We start from the raw sequence: 18,726 nt of genomic DNA on the forward strand, positions 1-18,726 counted from the left end.
TTTACAGAGAGGATAGCAATGATGGTCGGAATGAAATCGAGAGACAGAGTGGGAGAAGAACAAAAAGCCGAGAAAGGCAAAACGTTTGGAACAGTTTCCACGAAAACAACAGAGGTTAACCGAGATGACCATGAGGCCAAACATGGGGCAACAGCTAGTCATGGGCAACAGCGGACCATGAAAAAACAAATTCTCTTGAGCTGGGCGATTTAATGGCGAAGTTAGATCAGATCGACAGAAGACTCAAGTGCAGCGAGGAGGATCGAGAAGTGATAAAAAAGAATTAGGATGAAACAAACACGAGTTCCTGGACAATTACTTCAATCTGGCGAAAGCGACAGAGGAGAAGCTTCAGCAAATGTCAGACAAGGTAGAGGCCACTGACAAAGACCGCGAGGGAAATATCAACAAAGACATGCAAGCAATGAAGCAACGGTATGACGCTGTGAACAGTCAGTTAGGGAGTCTGGAAAGGAGATTGAGCACAATGAGTAGGGACCAGGCTGAGAGTTCATGTGCCATACAGGCCAAACTGGATGCCATCTTGAGAAACTCTACATCACACGACATACCGATAACGGATCGAACGCAAAGTAACAGAGCTGATTTCGTGGAACCACAACGGAACAAGCGTGAATCAACACCATTACCGTTACCCCGGGGCAAATCGAGCATCGGTCCGGGGGGGGGGGGGGGGGTGTTCAAGACAAATATTAAGAGTGGGACATCAACTACGTTAAATGGCCCGGGGAAATCCACAACAAGCAATAATGTGGGACCTGATGCCATGACGTGGGCTAGCACCTGGGAGATGATGATTAGGACACTAGAAGTAATCGCTACGAGAAACACTGATTCGAGTGATAGAGGAGGTGGCACATCCAGGAAAACCTTAAAGAAGCCAAAAGAGTTTAAGGATGACACTGACGGATGCATCGATACTTGGGTAGAAGTCATGAGACTACATTTGGAACAGGACAACTTGAATGACGAGAGACAAGCCTGCACAGCGATACTCAGTAACTTAGAAGGCACGGCGTTGAAAAGCGTTGTTGCAAAGAAGGAAGAGGAACGCGACACAGCGGGCAAGATCTTCGAGATATTGTTGAATCGATTCGGATCAGGCTTGAAGGGTCAAAGGGACGATGAATCAATTGATCGGTTCCTGGATGATCTTGAGAGCTTGAAGCGAAGGAGTGATCCTGAAGAGTCAACAAACAGAAGGAACTTTAGCATCGCCTCGAAGTTCATTGATGGGGTAAAAAGTGACGACTTGAGGACAATGTTAGCAACGTACTATACACTGTCAAAAGATCACAGTCAGAAGAAATGAGACAGAAGTCAAGAGAGTACATGCTGATGAAACCCAAGAAATAATCATACTCGGATAACAGGAACGTGCAAGGGAAGAGTCAACCACAGAGGTCGTCATGGTATAAGCCTAGAGATGATATGGACAAACGCAGGTCATGCTCAAATTGTGGATCAGCGGATCATGATGTGGCGGACTGCACAACGTATTAACAAGGCATTAAGAGTCTGGGGTATGCTCTGGATGAGGAAGATATGAGCCAGATGGAAGAACACGAGTTCTACAGCGGCCTAATCATCAAGATAGGTGCGAGATGCTTCTTCTGCAATCAAGAGGGCCACTTTAGGATGAACTGTCCATTATTTTGGGAAGCAGTAAAAAATCAAAGTCATCCGAAACACAAGTTAGCGTTAGCGGCGGTGCAGAACACGAGAAACAGACAAGCCGAGTTTGAAACAAGAAATTCAGAGGCACCGAATGCGGAACTACCGACGAAGACGGTGAAAACTGTAACGCAGGTCAATAATGCCATGGAGACCATGACCAGGAAGTCTCCCGAGATAAATTTTGAGAGAGCAGCTGCAGAGGCTATTAACAAGGTGAAGTAGGACCTAGCGACGAAGGAGATAGAGCAACGATTGAAACAAGAGATCGAAAAGCAGAAGTTAAACGCGACGTTAAGTTGGTCAGTGCCAGTCCCAGAAGCTGTAGTGGGAGCGACAGAGAGTAGAAATTGCAACACTCTGAAAATGGTTACGGGAAAGCCATTCGGCATAATAAAGATCGGAGCCGGGATAATGTAGATAATCACCGTGGGTAGCCACGAAGTAACGAGGAACTTGAGTGAACCCAGCGACCAGACAATAATGCACAATGATGTGTACGCAGATTACTTGAGTGCAATAAGTCCACAGACGACTTCTAGAGCCTTGAGGGCGCTACTAACAAGAGGTGGCAGCAAGTCAGTCCGTGTGGAGAATAGATACACAGAAGCTTATATAGATGGGATAAACATTTACACGAAAACCATGATAACATGTGATGAGGACCTAGCCGGACAGCTCTACGTGGGCAAAGAAGAATTGAAAGTATGATCGATTGGAACTGCGCATTGTTTGAAGAGGATACAATGCACATCGGGACAGAGGCAGACGTATCAGCACACGTGCTCGACATTAGTGGCAAAAAGACTCAGTTGTGCGGGTTACTTGATACGGGAGCAGTCTTGAGTGTTATACCAATCGAGACCTGGGAGCGAATGGGTTTCGACAAAAATGACTTGATAGACTCAAGAATACGGCTGTCAGCCGCAAACAAAGGGGCGCTACGGGTACTAGGCAGAACACCAATAATAGCCCTAAATCTGGGCGAACGCAATCTGTGGATGAACTTTCTTGTGGTGGAGAACCTATACGAGTCTGACCAGTTCGTTTTAGGCAGAGACTTCATCAGGAATTTCGACGAAACGATTGATCTAAACAATGCCATGTTCAGGATTCGGAATCCGGACAGGAAGTACGTAATTAAACCGGTAAATTTGATAATGGCAAATGCGAATAAAGCGCTGGTGTTCTTGAGTAGGAGGGTAAGGCTGAAAGCGAACGAAGCAGCATTTGTAGGCCTGCGGATGAAAAATTATAATTAATTAAAGGATAACAAGCAAGTATGCATAGTCCCAAACCCAAACAGTCAAAGTGCTGCTGTTTTAGGAAGATCCTTCTCGATAACCAAGAGCGGCCTCTGCGTCAGTGTCTTGTTGAATACTCTTGACATACCCATAACAATCCACAGGGGAAGGAAGCTGGGATATGCTTTACCCGTGAAAACTCCATATGAAATGAGTGAAAATGTAAAAGATAATGAAGTACTTGAATGCCCCAATCACAGGGACAAGGTTTGTATCTTGAGACGATTAAAGAAAATAAAAGATTCATCAGGTCTTGTAAAATCACTTCAGTCAGATACAGATGATGGACTCTCGAGCTGTTCAAATTTCCCAGAAAGACCAAAACTAGAGGAAATGGAAATGGATAAACCAGTTTTACCTGAAAAAGAACACTTAAGGGGTAAGGTAACGGATGAACAGCCGGAAGCCATCAAAGACGTACTAGAGCGGAACGAGGACGTTTTTTCGAGACATAAGACAAACATTGGATGTTGTACTTTCGTTGAACATGAAATAGAGTTTGAAGAGTCTGCGGTGCCGCACAGAGAGGGGGCGAGGCGCATGACCCCGCACAAATCGGATGCATGTAGAAAAGAGATAGAGACATTACTAGAGTACGATATGATAGAACCATCCAAATCACCGTGGGCGTGTGGAGTAGTGATGGCCAGAAAGAAAGGCGAGCAATTGAGGTTCTGTTGTGACGTTTGGTATCTGAACTCCGTCACGGTGAAGGATGCCTATACCATACCTATAATTGATGAGAGCCTCTCTAAGTTAGGTGATGCAAAGTTTTTTACGACTCATGATTTAGGTTCGGCATTTTGGCAAGTCCCACTGAGGAAGCAGGACAGGGACAAAACAGGGTTCGCCTGCGAGCTAGGTCTGTTTCAATGGAAACGGATGCCATTTAGTCTATGCAATGCCACGGCCACATTTCAACGGTTGATGGCACACGCATTGATAGGTGTGACAAAGAAATACGGCAATTTGGTAATGTGCTACGTGGATGACGTAGTGATAGCGACGCCTAAAATGGTGTTTGCATGCATGAAGAGGTCAGGACTAAAATGCAAACCGTCAAAGTGCGAGATACTCAAGGACTCAATCAAATACTTGGTGAGGATGGTGGACAGGCATGGCATCAGACCAAACGCAGATGCAGTAGAAGCGGTTCTGACTTGGAAATCGTCAAAGACAGAACATCAATTGATGAGCTTCCTGGGTTTCGCGAACTATTACAGGGAGTTCATCAAGGGCTACGCGGACAAGGTATACCCCATGCAACAACTAATGAGGCACAAAGACAAGAAGTTCACGTGGAACAACGCGGCGGAAGAGTCATTCCAGAGAATAAAGAAAGAGTTGTGAGAAGCACCAGTGCTACCGATGCCAACGGAAAAAGGGATGTTCGTGCCGGACACGGATGCGTCGGTAGTCGCAATTTCTGGCATTCTTCATCAAGAACAGGAATGTAACGGGAAGGCAGTCTTGAGACCAATAGCGTACGGGAGTAAAGTCTTGAGTGATACGGAAATGAAGTACGGGGCGCCGAAAGCAGAGATGTTCGCGGTGGGTACCTTTTGTCGAGAATTATAGAGCATACCTAGGCAGTGAGCCATTCAAGCTGCGAGTCGACAACAGGGCACTCAACTGGCTGAAGACGTACTCAATGGACCAGAGCTACATTGGGAGGTGGATAGTTCGCCTGGACGGATACGACATAATAATTGAGCATAGAACAAGATACAAACATCAAAATGCCAATAGCTTGAGTAAGAAGACGGAGCTCTACGAGAGACAAGAACAGAGGGAGGCGGATAGGCCGGAAATCAAAGATGGCTTCTCCTTCATGGATAAGGAAACGTATGATAGTCTTCCATTCACGAGATCGCTCGACAAGTCAGGCAAACCAATAGAAGATCACCCCGAACTATCAAAGGAGCCTCCAGAGAAAACAATCTTGAAGAAAACCCGGCGGATACCGTTAGGGATAATGCTCAAATCAAAAATTGTGAGGGAGACGCTCAAGGCAAAATGCTATGGTCTCAAACAGGTAGAAACGGGAGATGCACAGATAGATGAAGACTTGATGAGATTACTCTAGAAACTGGCAGACAATAAACCCGTGGTCAAAGAAAAGGGCAAGGAGGAACCGAAAGTCACGATACTGAAAAGGAATGAAACTGGTGGTGGCGAGGACTTCTTAAAAGAAAAATCGGCCGGGAAAGAAGTCGTGCAATCATTGGTTGATAAAATCCCTGATGACATACCTGAGCGGACTCGGGTTAGAAAGAAGAAAGTGGCATTAAGGGAGGAGGCTGAACACCTTGGACTAGAACAAGAGTCCGGGGAGTGGCCCACAGTGGAAGAAGATGCTGAAGAAGAAAAGTTGTCCGGGGAGTGTGAAGAGTGGGATGAAGATTCGGAGAAGAGCAGCGATTATCAAGATAGTCTATGCATGATACTGGAGTAAGAGAAGATGAGACACCGCGACAGGGAGCTACAGACGGATCCTTCCTCAGGAACGTACAACTTGGATCAGCAGGAAGTGCGAGGAGGTGAAGAACTTAAGAAAATTGCAGTGTCGAGAAAACCATTTAGGAAGCTATCGTGACACTCAAATGTCAGAATAAATCTGGTGCCGGAAGATGACAGGAAGATCATAAGGAGGATAGTATGCGTAAAGCTGAAGGATGACATCCACAACCCTGGAGAAATGAATGGTCAGAAATGGCACTAAAAGAGCACGTCAAGGCAAGATATAGGATGTCGGATCTAATACGGGCCCAAAAGATGGACAAGATGACAAGTAACCTCTCCACATGGATCCGGACGGGGTCCAAAGAGAAGAGGGACCTAGAAGAAGACAGCTACAATATCCTAAGCCAGTTCTACAAAGACAGAAAATATTTACTCTCTCACACAGCTGATGGGGTGGTTGCATGCAAGAGAAAAGATGAGGAGAAGATATTACAAAAGCACAACCTCATCATACTGCCACAGTTGTATCAGACTGAAGTGTTATTCAGATCGCATGATCAAATGGGGCACCAGGGGATAGACAAGGTGCAACAAAGAATACTTCATAGGTTTGACTCGCCAGGGTTAAGGAAAGCTTGCGAGAGATGGGTGAATGCATGCCTGGCATGCCTGCAAGTGAAAGACCCAAGGAAGATGAAGTTCCCACTCAAGTCCGTTGAAAGCTCGGAATTTAACGAGGTTGTGCAGATAGACCATCAGAAGTTCTGTATGACAGTATCGGGATATGACCAGATACTGGTCAAAATAGATCATTTCACAAAATTGACTGAAGCGGTGCCGTGTCAGACAGCTCGGCAGAAGAGACTTGTGACCACCTGATAACACATTGGATATCACGGTATGGTTGTCCCATGACACTTCAGTCGGACAACGGCAAAGCCTTCGTGGGGACCTGACAAAAGAATCGATGAAGAGGTCACATTGCTCAAGCGCACTCCACAACCTACCATCCCCAAACCAACGGGTTAGTGGAGAGACAGAATAGAACATTGCTAAACATGCTGAGGGTATACTGCTCAAGATATATGACAGACTGGGACAAATATCTGCCGCAAGTGGTAGGGGCATACAACAGTACGCAACACTCAACAACAGGAATCGGTCCCTTCATGATGTTGACGGGCAGGGAAAGAGCGATGCCTCTAACATTCTTTTACCCAGAATAAGAAGGGAAAAAGACATCGCCTCAAGCTTATGTGAAAGAAGCGGTTAAGAGACAGCAAGAACTAAACGAGCTCTGCAGGAGGAACACAGCGCAAGCGCAAATGAGACAGCGGAAGAAATACAATGAAAAAATACTGCAAGCGAAACCATATGCAGTAGGCCAATAGGTCTGGGTCTTCCAGATTGTTATACCTCCCAAAGGGACAAAAAACTACGTAAGAAATGGAGAGGACCGTTCATGATAACGGAAGTGCACCAGCAAGGACGGTTTTACCGCTTGAGTACGGGGCGTGCAGCGCAATATGAAAATTTTAAGCCTCATGTCCCATCCCCAGAAGACTGGTGTGTACCACAGAATATGGAGGGACTCGAGTACTTATTGGTGGAACCAGCTTGCGAGGTGAACGAAAAGGGCACCAGAGAGAAAAATGATGGCAACGAGGACTTGAGTCTGGATGATAATGAAAAGATAGAAGCGGACTTAGGGGCGGAATCCTTTGCGGAAGAAGACTGGAATGATCCGGAGCAGGACGAGGTGCCAAAATGGACGGAACCAGATTTGCCGATAACAGCAGGAACCAGGAGTGGTAATCGTAAACGGACAGGAATCAGGTACAACAGGTACGGGGATGACTTCTTGATTGACAAGATACGGCCTGATGAATTGGGCGATGAGTTACTGAGTGTGGGCGAATTGGAGGCAGACGATGAATGGCAAATCATCAACGACAGCGAACACTACCCGAAGGAAGACTACTCCACACCAGAACAAGAAAAAGATCTGGAGCAGAGCGAGATAGAGAGGAGGGAGAACACAAACTTGAGAATACTAGAGTGGATGCGTGATGTCAAGAGCAAAGGATATGAAGGGCAAAGCATCCAGCAGGTCGACGTGTCAGTAGAACAACACGCGAGAACAGAAGATCCCCTCTTCGGTTGGACGGCAACCGACAGGCCGCTCCAAATACCACCAGATAATTTAGACCCAGCATCATCGACGGGGACGTCGATAAATATTTTTGTCCGGGGAGTGGGGGTAGGATTTACCCACACCGAAATTTTGATGATAAAGAAACTCAAGGAAGTAAGAGAGACCAACGGGCTAGAACTGGTCGAGGAAGAAGCCGAACCTACCATAGGACGAAATTTCAAAACGAAATTTGAAATACCCAATGAATGCTCGGAGAACATCCTGATAACGGACAGCGACTTCATTCTGTCAGACAGGACTAGCGCAATCTGTATAACGGCGGACATGAGCTTCAAATTGAGACTGGAGGCCGACTTCAAGAGAGAATACCAGAACGTGGAGTTTCTATTCAGACAGAGACCGGGGCTGGGAGGAATGGCTGCGCTTCCCCCATCAGTGGCACAAGTCTCAGGCAAATACCTGTGCTTTTTAGTGACGAGGGTCAATAAAAGGAATACGGTAGATCCTGAGCACGTGATGTTAGCACTAACGAGGCTGAGAGACTTCATGATTGAAAGAGGGATAGTGGAGGTCTCGATGCCTGTTTATGACCCAAACAGGGGCAAGTTGAGCCCAAGGGAGTTATTTGCCATCCAACACGTGGTCTTCGCAGAAACCGAGATAAGGGTACACCTACACAATAAATACTACTTGAGTATCACCTGAGCTACGGGTGGACAACGAAGGTCTTTAGTTGGGGGTACATGGGGATCTCGAGTAAGGGTACATGGGTATCTCGGAGCAGGTAGATGGATTTTAACGTAATTGGCATGACAATTATAATTCAAAGAGTGACGGTGCTAAAACATTAAATGAATCTGCATGCTCTTAAAAAACTTCCAATTGAATGATTTTAGTAAACCAAATGGAGGGATAAAGTTTTAACTACAATAACGGGGGGCGGGGTTTAGGTTAGGAGCATAACACCTTATCTAAAAAGTGGATTTTACTTTCAGATTGATTTGTTAAATCGAGTTGACAATCCAGACATACTCATTGGAAAGAGAAAAGAAGGTCTTGAACAAAGTTCACGATCAGCAACATTCGAAAGAGATATTTCTCAAGTACTCAGGTTGGTACGGTAATACTCAAAATGGTTGGTACGGTAATACTCAAGTTGGTTGGTACGGTAATACTCAAGTTGGTTAGTCCGCGAGATAATCTGGAAATCGTAAAAATGGCAGATCGATTTTGGAAATACATGCCTGCGGCGCTAAAGAGGCCTACGCTCGATGAATTGTACAGACGCTTGAGGGACCTGGACTACACCCAAGTGGACGAGAGGGTGGCAGTGATGTTGAACACCATCCTTCAATTAGAGGAGCAAGGTGAATGCAGGGAGTCCGCGACCGAAGCTGTCTCGATGGTCGGCTACACCACAGAAGGCGTATGCAATCAAGAACAGACCAGGTGGCTGTCCTGGAATGTGGATGGATGGGTGAGAGGATTCGACTTGGCAAGGAATCCTGGCTTGAGCAACAACACTGAGTAGGGCGCGGGAGAGTTCCCATTACCGACCAGACCAGCGGTAAAATCCGCGGGCCAATCCACAAGCAAGCCACCTTCTATGACGCGAACTCAGCAGACGGAAGAGACGTATCCAGACCTCAGCTAACTGAAGAGGGAAATTGAGAGGGCGCAGAGGGAGAAGAATAAAGCGAATCTTGACCGGGATAGCGCGAAACTCGAGAGAAATCAAGCGAATCTGGAGAGAGACCAGGCGGTCCTTGAGAGAGACCAGGTGCGGCAGTGCCCAATAGGCCAAAACACTGGCAGTACACGATAGAGCGGATCCAGCAGCTGCGAGGGTGATCATCGTGACGGGATCCGATTTCGAGGGAACGTCTCCCAAGTTGTTCTGGCCGGAAACTCTGGTATATTCGCTGCCAGGTGCAGAGTTGAACCAGATGTTGACCCTGGTGGTGGTGTAAAGTCGGAGATGCCTTGTGAACCAGAGCTACTGCTGTTCGCAGGAATGAACGATCACCTGCATGCGGCTGGGCTTCTAGAGCAGTTGAAAGGTGATGAGCCTACGCCAAAGAAAATCTGGGAGGCTATCCAGACGTTGTTTGCCGCGATGAACGAGGTGCAGGAAAGTGTCAGTTTGCGATTTGGACCCAAGACGAAAGTGGTATTAACGAAGTCCACCGGATACGCAAGCATGCCTCCTGCTCTCCAGTTTGTGTATGCTTTTTCGATCTTAATAGCCGAAGGGAACGCATGGCGGATCCTGATGGTAGCTCCCAATCGAGAGCTGGAACCCACGAACTTGAGACTTCGGAAGTCAGAACTGGCAGCGGCGTGGGCGGACGCGCCCCACGCATTGAGGGGATTCTATGAATTGGCGGACATCCTCATTGTATTGGATGAGGTCCTCTTACTTGAGATCTCGAATCTCGCCAGGCAACCGAAGTTCAGTCCGATAATAGGGGATGACCACCCAATAATAAGTCACCTGACAGCCAGCCTATGGTTCCGAGGTATGGACTTGACCATCACGAGCTCCACTAGCAAATTGGGGGACCAAGCAATAAAAGAAAGAATGTGGCTGCGACTGAAAAACAAGTGGAATCGATGGTATATCGACTAACACAAGAGAGAGGCAGGTGACCGTTTCTAACACCAAGGCTAGAGAATGCTACGGACAAGACAAGGGAGAGTGCCCCACCTCTCGTGAAGCAGATCTGGGAATTTCTTGAGGAACAGTTGGAGGTAGCCGAGGGTAAGGAGATGACGGTGGCTAGTTTCGTCACGGCAGCGAACGAGGTCACCATTGGAGGATTCTGGAGGGAGCATGCAAAAGGTGAGCTGAGGATGAGGAAAGATCATGAGATCCTGAAATTCTTGAGTCCTTGTTGGGAAAAAATACATGGCTTGAGTGTTTTGTGCGAAAGAGACCAATTTCGGGGCCTTTGTACAAGAACTATTGAGCATGCCCATAAGCCTCTTGCTAGCCCTATACTTAGTTTACCCAAGATACCTGTTTAACATGGGTCCAGCGTACATGTTCAGTCGGGGTGTAGAGACACTTCGGGTTGATGGGTATCTGGCATTGGTGCTCCTGACTCATGGCGAACTGGTGTCATTTCATCGGTTGATGAAATATGGGGAACCCCTGTTGATGGGAAAGACCCACTCAAGTATAGACACTTACTCGTACAAATGCAAGGCGGGACTGAAGACGTTACTGGTGGAGTATCTTCTGATGCAAAACCGACAGATGACCGGTGAGTAGAAGAATCCAAAGACGAGAGATGAATGGAGGGAGGCGAATGGTGGTATCCCTCTACTGACAGATCTATGCCTGGCGATGAGATCTGACCCAGTGGGAATGATCAGGGGACTAGAGGAGGTTGTACCTTGTAGTTACGGACCAGCGGTCACGTATGCCTTTCCGTACCCTCTAGTGGCAGCATACCGCCATTCAGTAGTGCACGTGAGCTTAAAAAGCGTGTTGGATGGGACGGCGCTGAACTGGTGTTGACAAGAGGTGCTAAGGGCACGAATGAGTAATACAGTGCTCTTTGCGATGAACGAGGTGCAGGAAAGTGTCAGTTTGCGATTTGGACCCAAGACGAAAGTGGTATTCACGACGTCCCCCGGATACGCAAGCATGCCTCCTGCTCTCCAGTTTGTGTATGCTATTTTGATCCTAATAGCCGAAGGGAACGCATGGCGGATCCTGATGGCAGCTCCCAATCGAGAGCTGGAACCCACGAACTCGAGACTTCGGAAGTCAGAACTGGCAGCGGCGTGGGCGGACGCGCCCCACGCATTGAGGGGATTCTATGAATTGGCGGACATCCTCATTGTATTGGATGAGGTCCTCTTACTTGAGATCTCGAATCTCGCCAGGCAACCGAAGTTCAGTCCGATAATAGGGGATGACCACCCAATAATAAGTCACCTGACAGCCAGCCTATGGTTCCGAGGTATGGACTTGACCATCACGAGCTCCACTAGCAAATTGAGGGGACCAAGCAATGAAAGAAAGAATGTGGCTGCGACTGAAAAACAAGTGGAATCGATGGTATATCGACTAACACAAGAGAGAGGCAGGTGACCGTTTCTAACACCAAGGCTAGAGAATGCTACGGACAAGACAAGGGAGAGTGCCCCACCTCTCGTGAAGCAGATCTGGGAATTTCTTGAGGAACAGTTGGAGGTAGCCGAGGGTAAGGAGATGACGGTGGCTAGTTTCGTCACGGCAGCGAACGAGGTCACCATTGGAGGATTCTGGAGGGAGCATGCAAAAGGTGAGCTGAGGATGAGGAAAGATCATGAGATCCTGAAATTCTTGAGTCCTTGTTGGGAAAAAATACATGGCTTGAGTGTTTTGTGCGAAAGAGACCAATTTCGGGGCCTTTGTACAAGAACTATTGAGCATGCCCATAAGCCTCTTGCTAGCCCTATACTTAGTTTACCCAAGATACCTGTTTAACATGGGTCCAGCGTACATGTTCAGTCGGGGTGTAGAGACACTTCGGGTTGATGGGTATCTGGCATTGGTGCTCCTGACTCATGGCGAACTGGTGTCATTTCATCGGTTGATGAAATATGGGGAACCCCTGTTGATGGGAAAGACCCACTCAAGTATAGACACTTACTCGTACAAATGCAAGGCGGGACTGAAGACGTTACTGGTGGAGTATCTTCTGATGCAAAACCGACAGATGACCGGTGAGTAGAAGAATCCAAAGACGAGAGATGAATGGAGGGAGGCGAATGGTGGTATCCCTCTACTGACAGATCTATGCCTGGCGATGAGATCTGACCCAGTGGGAATGATCAGGGGACTAGAGGAGGTTGTACCTTGTAGTTACGGACCAGCGGTCACGTATGCCTTTCCGTACCCTCTAGTGGCAGCATACCGCCATTCAGTAGTGCACGTGAGCTTAAAAAGCGTGTTGGATGGGACGGCGCTGAACTGGTGTTGACAAGAGGTGCTAAGGGCACGAATGAGTAATACAGTGCTCTTTGCGATGAACGAGGTGCAGGAAAGTGTCAGTTTGCGATTTGGACCCAAGACGAAAGTGGTATTCACGACGTCCCCCGGATACGCAAGCATGCCTCCTGCTCTCCAGTTTGTGTATGCTATTTTGATCCTAATAGCCGAAGGGAACGCATGGCGGATCCTGATGGCAGCTCCCAATCGAGAGCTGGAACCCACGAACTTGAGACTTCGGAAGTCAGAACTGGCAGCGGCGTGGGCGGACGCGCCCCACGCATTGAGGGGATTCTATGAATTGGCGGACATCCTCATTGTATTGGATGAGGTCCTCTTACTTGAGATCTCGAATCTCGCCAGGCAACCGAAGTTCAGTCCGATAATAGGGGATGACCACCCAATAATAAGTCACCTGACAGCCAGCCTATGGTTCCGAGGTTTGGACTTGACCATCACGAGCTCCACTAGCAAATTGAGGGGACCAAGCAATGAAAGAAAGAATGTGGCTGCGACTGAAAAACAAGTGGAATCGATGGTATATCGACTAACACAAGAGAGAGGCAGGTGACCGTTTCTAACACCAAGGCTAGAGAATGCTACGGACAAGACAAGGGAGAGTGCCCCACCTCTCGTGAAGCAGATCTGGGAATTTCTTGAGGAACAGTTGGAGGTAGCCGAGGGTAAGGAGATGACGGTGGCTAGTTTCGTCACGGCAGCGAACGAGGTCACCATTGGAGGATTCTGGAGGGAGCATGCAAAAGGTGAGCTGAGGATGAGGAAAGATCATGAGATCCTGAAATTCTTGAGTCCTTGTTGGGAAAAAATACATGGCTTGAGTGTTTTGTGCGAAAGAGACCAATTTCGGGGCCTTTGTACAAGAACTATTGAGCATGCCCATAAGCCTCTTGCTAGCCCTATACTTAGTTTACCCAAGATACCTGTTTAACATGGGTCCAGCGTACATGTTCAGTCGGGGTGTAGAGACACTTCGGGTTGATGGGTATCTGGCATTGGTGCTCCTGACTCATGGCGAACTGGTGTCATTTCATCGGTTGATGAAATATGGGGAACCCCTGTTGATGGGAAAGACCCACTCAAGTATAGACACTTACTCGTACAAATGCAAGGCGGGACTGAAGACGTTACTGGTGGAGTATCTTCTGATGCAAAACCGACAGATGACCGGTGAGTAGAAGAATCCAAAGACGAGAGATGAATGGAGGGAGGCGAATGGTGGTATCCCTCTACTGACAGATCTATGCCTGGCGATGAGATCTGACCCAGTGGGAATGATCAGGGGACTAGAGGAGGTTGTACCTTGTAGTTACGGACCAGCGGTCACGTATGCCTTTCCGTACCCTCTAGTGGCAGCATACCGCCATTCAGTAGTGCACGTGAGCTTAAAAAGCGTGTTGGATGGGACGGCGCTGAACTGGTGTTGACAAGAGGTGCTAAGGGCACGAATGAGTAATACAGTGCTCTTTGCGATGAACGAGGTGCAGGAAAGTGTCAGTTTGCGATTTGGACCCAAGACGAAAGTGGTATTCACGACGTCCCCCGGATACGCCAGCATGCCTCCTGCTCTCCAGTTTGTGTATGCTATTTTGATCCTAATAGCCGAAGGGAACGCATGGCGGATCCTGATGGCAGCTCCCAATCGAGAGCTGGAACCCACGAACTTGAGACTTCGGAAGTCAGAACTGGCAGCGGCGTGGGCGGACGCGCCCCACGCATTGAGGGGATTCTATGAATTGGCGGACATCCTCATTGTATTGGATGAGGTCCTCTTACTTGAGATCTCGAATCTCGCCAGGCAACCGAAGTTCAGTCCGATAATAGGGGATGACCACCCAATAATAAGTCACCTGACAGCCAGCCTATGGTTCCGAGGTATGGACTTGACCATCACGAGCTCCACTAGCAAATCAAGGGGACCAAGCAATGAAAGAAAGAATGTGGCTGCGACTGAAAAACAAGTGGAATCGATGGTATATCGACTAACACAAGAGAGAGGCATGTGACCGTTTCTAACACCAAGGCTAGAGAATGCTACGGACAAGACAAGGGAGAGTGCCCCACCTCTCGTGAAGCAGATCTGGGAATTTCTTGAGGAACAGTTGGAGGTAGCCGAGGGTAAGGAGATGACGGTGGCTAGTTTCGTCACGGCAGCGAACGAGGTCACCATTGGTGGATTCTGGAGGGAGCATGCAAAAGGTGAGCTGAGGATGAGGAAAGATCATGAGATCCTGAAATTCTTGAGTCCTTGTTGGGAAAAAATACATGGCTTGAGTGTTTTGTGCGAAAGAGACCAATTTCGGGGCCTTTGTACAAGAACTATTGAGCATGCCCATAAGCCTCTTGCTAGCCCTATACTTAGTTTACCCAAGATACCTGTTTAACATGGGTCCAGCGTACATGTTCAGTCGGGGTGTAGAGACACTTCGGGTTGATGGGTATCTGGCATTGGTGCTCCTGACTCATGGCGAACTGGTGTCATTTCATCGGTTGATGAAATATGGGGAACCCCTGTTGATGGGAAAGACCCACTCAAGTATAGACACTTACTCGTACAAATGCAAGGCGGGACTGAAGACGTTACTGGTGGAGTATCTTCTGATGCAAAACCGACAGATGACCGGTGAGTAGAAGAATCCAAAGACGAGAGATGAATGGAGGGAGGCGAATGGTGGTATCCCTCTACTGAGAGATCTATGCCTGGCGATGAGATCTGACCCAGTGGGAATGATCAGGGGACTAGAGGAGGTTGTACCTTGTATTTACGGACCAGCGGTCACGTATGCCTTTCCGTACCCTCTAGTGGCAGCATACCGCCATTCAGTAGTGCACGTGAGCTTAAAAAGTGTGTTGGATGGGACGGCGCTGAACTGGTGTTGACAAGAGGTGCTAAGGGCACGAATGAGTAATACAGTGCTCTTTGGGAAGGTGAATGATCCCGAGTTGGTGGTGTGTAACTTCCGGGGGCAACTGTAATCCAGGATGGGGGGAAACGTGAAGGCCCTATTGAGATGTATCCCAAGTTTTGGAATCTGAACCCCCTAACGGCGAACGGACAAGAAATCCTGAGAATCCCCGCGTGGAAAAATAGCTTCGAGTTGGTAAAAAGGGAGCTAGAAGCGACACTAGAGAAAGAAATCTTGCCCGCAACCATTTCCGAGCTTCCAACAGTCAGGAGAAGGACCCTGGGGATGAATGGCTCCCTGGTGGTCCCATTCCTTTTCGCAAGAGCTACGTTAGAGAGGCAGCAAGAGGAGTTCACATGTGGCTGGGACCCCGTGTTCATTGGGTATACAGCATACAGCAGCGGTCTACTTCCACACCTGTGATATCAAGATAAACTCATGGACGACTCAAGCGAAAAAATGAGAGATTCAATGCCTCCAAAAGTCAAGGTGCGAGAGATCTTGAGAACGCTCAATCAGGCGAACTTGGCAAACGCATCACCGATATGGGACGATGGCAGGATGATTGTAGAAGAAGGGCACATCGCGCTGAAGGACGAGATGAAGTTTGCGACAAGAAAGTACCGGGCGCCTTACGGACTAGAACAGGTGGAAATGAGACAAGAGGGGAAAGAGCTGGATGCGGCAGGCTTGTTATATGTGGCTCTGACGGAATACAAGAAGCAAGATCCAGCGACACCCTCGCCCCTATCAGTAGGCACCCCTGGGGACAAATGAAGCGGCCCCGTAGAAGACCGATTCAGGAAGATACTTGAGAGAAGGCGAGCCGAGTCAGAGGGAGAAAGCATGGATGAAACTCTCGGTGGAACGGAGAGGAAATGGAAGTGGGGAATACGCCTGAGCCGAAACCAGCTGAGGAGGATTTCACCGCCCAGGAACTACTGCAGGACCTGAGCGGAGACGATTGGGCGGACACTTCCACGCCACCTCTGACCTCATCCCCTCGTAAGATCCTGGAACTACCATTGACAAGCGAGACTTCCAGAATGGGTATGATACTCTTGAGTACAGAAGAGAGACAGAAGAACACGTTTGAGGGGAACAAGAGCATGTTTCTAGGGACTTTGGATGAGAAAGCTTGGCGGGGAACCGGTATTGATGGGCACCGGGCTGGATGAAAAAGCAAGAAAGGAGTTGCTGAGCAAGATGATCAAGTTGAGGGGGACGAGACGGAAGACCAAGGATGATGAATGTAAAGACGGCTCTACTCTGAAGAAAAAAACTGATGATAAAATAAATAAAGTTAGAGGGGAGGATAAGATTAAGACTAGAAATATGATTAAAAGTACTAATATCCTCAAGGCTCGAGCAGGGGGGAGGCAAGGTTGGAAGGGTCAGACCGGGACAGAGAGATCGAATCAGTGATGATAGTGACGACACCCCCAAGCAAAGGGATGAATCCTCGAAAGAGGAAATTGGAGATAGAGGAGTTGAGCAGCCCGTCGGTGGATGCTGTCTCGGAGAAGAACTTGAGGGAGACTGCCCCCATGATCCTAGCGCGTTGGAAGACGCCAGCCAACAAGAGTAGCTCCGAACCAAGGAGGCTAGCCGAAGTAGTGGAAGAGATAGAGGTCTCGACAAGTCTGGTAACGGAAGAAGACTTCAAACCTCAGAAGGCAGGCTCGAAAAAGGGTTCGACGAATGGACAAACTTGGGAAGTGGATATTGGCAAAGAATGGATATCGAGCGAATATCAGGATATTGGCAAACAAGTGACCAACGACCCTCTTGAGAAGAATGCGACAAGGAATACGGCTGGACCTTGGTGGGTGGCCCTAGAGACGATGAAGGAATTGGAGGACTATCTGAAGAAGCTTGATCATGCGGTGTACCGCAAGCGTCGCAATTGGGCTACTCAACAGAAAACCGAAGTCAACAAGTTAGAATTGGGAAGTTTGCTAAAGCAGAGATGAGAACATCTTCATCCTCATTGCCCCTGATGGCAAATCCCTTCGTTAGATCAGCGGGACAGCTGATGTTCGCGTGGAGCCTAGTGGGAGTAGAATTGGAGGTTGTGACTTCACGTGACAAATTGAAATTGGGCAACAAAAGCCTAGAAGTATATCAGATGCTGGTACAACACGTCGCGAGAGATAACTCCGGTTTGAGTCTGGCGAGAAGAAAAGTCAATTGTTTCTTGAGGTGGATAATGTCCGTAATGACTAATAGCACCGTCCAAGCGTGTCATAAGAAGGCTATGGTGAGCAAAACCATGGAGATAAGAGTCTCCACCGTCATACTGAACGTGTACCAGAGTACGGGGATCGAGAAGGAAGATGACTCGAGGCAATCTCTAGAGAATCATGGGAAACTTGATGAGATACGAAGATTCCGCACCAAGAAATTTGAAGAGGGGTATGATGTGCATCGCAACTTAGCCTTGGCTGAGGATTACTCGAGACCCAATAAGAGGGAGAGTATCAATACGTGTCTGGAGTGATGGGAATAGCGTACAACCCTTTCTTGAATTCAGAGGCCGGGAACGCTCACAAGAATCACGAGGTGACGGAGCTGTTGAAGTTTTGGACGGAGAAGATAATCGTAATCGATTCAATGGAGAGGGAGAAACCGAGCCTAGGCCTGCTGCTTGAGGCGACACCCAAGGTATTAAGCGTGCCGCGCTCGAACAAAAGAGTGGAATTAAGGATGGGGAATGGAAATGGCATGATGACTACGAATTTGGGAACGGTTTGGAAATTACTGAGACCCTCCACGTGTCCACATCCCATGCGAGCTTGATTGAAGAAGTCACGGAGACATAACAGAAAGAGAGATAAGCGAGGTGCAGATAATGGCTGAGTGCTATACGAACACTACAGTGAATATAGCTACGGCGCTGGGGTTCTTTTCTAGAATGTTTAGTCTGCAATCACTGGAAATGCTGGAGTCTGAACACCATTTGGTGACGGCGTTGAGCGTGGAGTCGTGGCCGGGGGCGTTGCAAACCACCCAGAAACATATCAGAGGGTGGAAGATTGGTCTAGAGGCGGAGATGGGATTTCCCGTGAGCGAAGCTTATGGCCTGCCTCTAAATGCAAAGTCCTTAATGGGATTAGTAATAGCCAACCTATTTGGTAGCCATTATCCATTGCACATGGCAATGGTGGAGGTATCCAGCCAAATGATACTAGTGGATAAGGC

The sequence above is a fragment of the Symsagittifera roscoffensis genome, chromosome 1 (genome assembly GCF_963678635.1).
Source record: "Symsagittifera roscoffensis chromosome 1, txSymRosc1.1, whole genome shotgun sequence".
Classification (NCBI taxonomy): Eukaryota; Metazoa; Xenacoelomorpha; order Acoela; family Convolutidae; genus Symsagittifera; species Symsagittifera roscoffensis.